Source organism: Nannospalax galili, unplaced genomic scaffold (assembly GCF_000622305.1).
Source record: "Nannospalax galili isolate Female #2095 unplaced genomic scaffold, S.galili_v1.0 scaffold278, whole genome shotgun sequence".
Taxonomy (NCBI): Eukaryota; Metazoa; Chordata; class Mammalia; order Rodentia; family Spalacidae; genus Nannospalax; species Nannospalax galili.
Window position 1 is genome coordinate 3,406,557 of NW_008347536.1, and position 4,934 is coordinate 3,411,490.

Genomic DNA, 4,934 nt, shown 5'->3' on the forward strand with positions numbered 1-4,934 from the left:
AGGCTATTCGTTTTGTGGAAGATTTTTCTTTTCCCCTCAACTATAATAAACATTTTTTCTAGGTATAGTATCTGTGCTGATATCTATTGTCATGTAGAACTGGAAATACCTTGGTCCAGGCTCTTCTGGCTTTCATGGTTTGTATTGATAAATCAGCTGTAATTCTGATGGGCTTTCCCTTGTACATGACTTGTTTTTCTTTTCCTGCTTTCAGTACCCTCTCTTTGTTCTGTACTTTTATTGTTTTTACTATTATATGTTATGGGGAGTTTCTTTTCTGATCCTGTCTGTTTGGTGTTCTATGTGCTTCATGTATTTGTATGGGGATGTCTTTCCTTAATTTCTGGAAATTCTCTTCTACAATCCTGTTTAAGATCACGTCAACACCATTAACCTAAAATTCTTCTTCTTCCATTCCTATGATCCATAGATTTGGTCTTTTCATGGTGTCCCACAAGTCTTGCATACTCTTTACCTGTCTTTTTTAAAAATTTCCATTGTGTTTGCTTGAGTGGTCCAATTCTTCAACTTTATCCTGCAGTGTCGATATTCTGTTGTCCATTTCATTCATTCTAGAGGTGAGGCTTTCCCCTGTCATTTCTACTTGACTTACTGAGTGTTTCACTTCCTTCTTCATTTCAGCCTGAGTATTCTTTAATATTTCTAACTCTTTTCTGAATTCATTCAGAAGTTTATCCCTATCTTCCTTCAGTTCTTTGATTTCTTTGTATGTTCTTTAAATTCAGTGAATTCTTTTATCATGTTTATAATTGTTCTTTTGAGTTCCATATCCTGCATTATCTCTAGGGGGTTCTCATTGTACTCCTCCAGAGGACTATTGGTATTTGGTGGGGATATGTTATTTCGGTTTTTCATGTTATTATTTTTTCTTTGTGACTTTGACGTGAATTTCCGTCCTAGTTTCTGATTCTTGTGTGAGACTCAAGCCTTCCTTTGTTGAGTTTAGATCTGCTTCTTTTTGTATTGGTTATGTAAAGCTGGTTGGTACAGGGTTCAGGTTCTCTCAGGTTTAGTTTGGAGGGAACTGATGGCTTCAGATTAGCTATTCAGGAGTACCCACAGAAGCAGAATTCAGGATCCAATCAGGCACACTCAGGCTTCCTTCACCACGTGGAGGCAGGATCTGGGTGCTCTCAGGCAGTCCTTTGCATTCTCATCCCCTATGCCAGAGGGAGGCCAGAGGGAGGCCAGAACTTGGCACTCTCTGGTGGTCTGCTGATGTCAGAGCCCCTATACCAATGGAGGTTGAAACCTACCCTCTCAGGCTGTCTGTTAGGATCTCAGCCTTGCCTATCAAAGCCAGGTCTGCTCTGGGGCCTTGAGAGAGGCCTCATGAAATCCCAGGTAGGGACATGGGTATGCCACAATTAGGGGAAGCTCACCACCACCTGGAGGCAGGATCCGGGCTCTCAGGCAATCTCCTGCATTCTCAGGCCCTCTGCTAGAGGGAGGCCAGAACTCAGCACTCTCTGGTGGTCTGCTCCCTCATCTCTTATAAACTGAGAATAATAGTGATCTTATTCTGAGAGCTATGTAAGGATTAGATAAACTGATAGGGCACCTGGTGTGGCATCCCACATATAGAAAATTTAATAAGCAATATGTCTCTGTCTCTCTTCAGTTACAGCTCCAGATTATCTTTCTTTAAATTCCAGGTTCATAAGCAGATGGTGTCTGTCTGCTGCCAAGTGCAACAATGGCAGGAGATACTAGTCCATGAGGCTTGCTACAGCTGAACTTTGTCACTGACTTGGTCACCAGACTAGTAGTCTACACAGATCTATGTGGTTATTTAGATCCACAATGGGAAAATTCACTCAAATGAAAATGTGCTTTTCTCTATAGACTTATTGTTCACACACCTGGACTTCTAGTGAGGCTTTCTTTGTGTCTAAGACTTTTCTAACTAAGTGTGTACATTCATGTAAGCTAACAAATTCAATACTACATGAATACAAATTGCTACAATGTTTTCTAACTGAAAAGTACTTGTGACTCACAAAAATATTTAAGATGGTGTTTTATTTTTGAGACAAGATCTCAGTCTACAGCCCAGCCTAGGCTAGTGTGTAGCCATGGCTGGCCTAGAACCTGAGGTAATTCTCCCACCTCAGCCTTCTGAGTGCTGGGATTACAAACTCAAACTATCACACTTGTCTTCTTAAATGTGACAGTATTTACAATAATTCAATAAGCTCCACATCAAAATGCATTGTTATACTAACATTGTTCACAGAAAATTATCAGCTAAGAAAAATCTATTCTCATTTGCTTAAGATGCAGAAATGACTATATTATTTTCTATTTTAGAACTGGAATTTTTATCTTGACTATTGCACAAAAACATGTTTCATTTTAAAACAATGGTTTTCTACTTAATAATTATTTACTATAAAATATTTTATTTAAAAGTTGAAACAAAGAGCAACATTAATCCATTTCTTTCTAAGTCATACAGAAAAAGATCAAGTGTTATGGTCTCCCCCTGTGTTCCCCATCTGCTGCTGGGGAAAACACCTCATCTTGTTCAATTACCTCAGTTATGTGGTTGTTATGTTTTTAACTCTCTGCATGTATAATTAGTTACTTAACTGCAGTTTACCACAAAGGATTTTAATAAAAGATGAGGGAAAATGTCAAGCCACTATAGCACAAATGATTAATGCGTAGACAGTACTGTGGGCTGTCACTGTTTCACAGGCTTTCAAGAAAATTAGCAAGACAATTGGACTGCTGTTTAACCATTGTGGATTTTTGCAATAAGCCAATAACATTACCTCAAAAGGTATTTTTGCATTTGATAATGTCCTTCAAACAGTGGGGACATTAATAAACACAATTCCTGACCATTCGGAGGATTTCTATCTCAATAAAGGGTAAGAACCATAGCAAACTATTCATAGAGTGAGTACCATTTTCCTGTGAGGTTTCACTTAGACTAATCCTTGACAATGGACATCTAATTTATCAGTAACTGGAAACATCTAGTCAGTGCTTGCTCTGTGGGTAGGATTTTACCTTGTCCTTAGCTGTGCAACAAGATCCCCACTCAGACTGACGGGAAGAGAGCAGCATAGTGAGTAGAAGTTTCACAAAACAATGAGGCTTCCAACTTCACATTCTCATGTGCTCAAATGTGTCCTTCCCCTCATGCCTCCTTTCACCATTTAGTGGACGGTGGGGCAGAGGGGTTTCTGTCCTAAAACCTTTCTGGACATATGATTGGCCCCTGATATTGGTTGGCTGATTTTACATCAAAGTAGACTAAAATTAAATTATTAGCAATGACAAAATTTCTTAGTGTCTATCGGGAGACAAGAACATGATATTTAAAAGACATTGGTTAAAGGTGAAACACTTGACAGGGTGGGGTCGTGCACATCTTCTAATCCCAGCAGGGAGGCAGAGGCAGGCAGAGCTCTATGAGTTCAAGGCCAGTGAGGGCTACATAGTGAGACCCAAAACAAACAAACAAAAAAGTAAAAAGAAAAATTTGCAAGAAAAACAACACTTAAGTAGAACTAACAAGTGTTTTTTTTTGGTTGTTTTATAAGTGTGAATTTGCCTTATAACAACTAGAACATGTTATAGAAATGGAAATTTAATCATGGCACACCCCCTTTCCAATCTCCTCAATTTAAAATGAAAGGGAGTTAGAGACAGTTCTGCTCAGTCATTAACTGGCTCTAAGCTTTTGTAAATTTGATAGTAACAGTTGGAATAATTGCTCATTAAAGAGCAATTAACTTAAAAGGCACAGAGCTCACTATAATATTGGCTGCAAGCAATACATTTCCAAAAATATTCATGGCATTCATCTTCAACAAGATATAGTCCATTTAATGCTGAAAGCTATCTTTGGGAATTCAAAAATATATATTGGCCCATAAGCCAGTAAGATCCTAGATGTCCAATAAATATTTGATTTGAATGAGTGACCTGCAAATAATACATGTTTACTTTCTTTACCAATGGCATTAGTTGCTAATAATGTATATGCCCTAGTTTGTAAAAGCTTTGTTTAAATACCTTTTAAACACTGGATGTGGTAGTGGACACCTTTAATTACAGAACTCAGGAGGCAGAGGTAGGTGGATCTCTATGAGATTGAGAACAGTCTGATCTACATATTGAGTTCCAGGTTATCTTGGGTTTACAGGGAGACTTTCTCAAAAAGCCAAATAATAATAGTAATAATAATAATAATAATAATAATAATAATAATCATGTGGTAGTTTTAATTACAGAACTCAGGAGGCAGAGGTAGGTGGATCTCTATGAGATTGAGAACAGTCTGATCTACATATTGAGTTCCAGGTTATCTTGGGTTTACAGGGAGACTTTCTCAAAAAGCCAAAAGCCAAAAGTAATAATAATAATAATAATAATAATAATAATAATTTTTTAACATGTGTATGTGAGTGTGCATGTATGTATATATTTTTGCATGTGTGTGAAGGTCTGTATGCACATGTACATATGCATATGGAGGCCAGAGTTTGGCAGTGGGTGTCTTCCTCAATTGCTCTCCACCTTATATATTGAGCAGGGTCTCTCACTGGAACCCAGAGCTTGCTGATTTCGCTAGTCTCAATAGCCAGTTTGCTCCAGAGCCCATCTCTGCTCCCAAGCATTGGGATTAGAGGTGGGCCAGCACACCCACTCAGTATTTATGTGGGTACTGGAAGTCTGAACGTTGGTCTTCAGGCTTGCATGGTAAGCATTTTACCGACTGAGCCATCTCCCCAGCCTAGTAAAATTCTTTTGAATTCAAACTTTCGCTTATGTAAGAAATAGTTTTTAGCATAAAGAGAAAATATTTATTTTGGTTTGTCATAATACATTGTTAAAAAATAGAACTGCTCTCTAGAATTTTAAATATATACATATATATTTACATATATATATATATA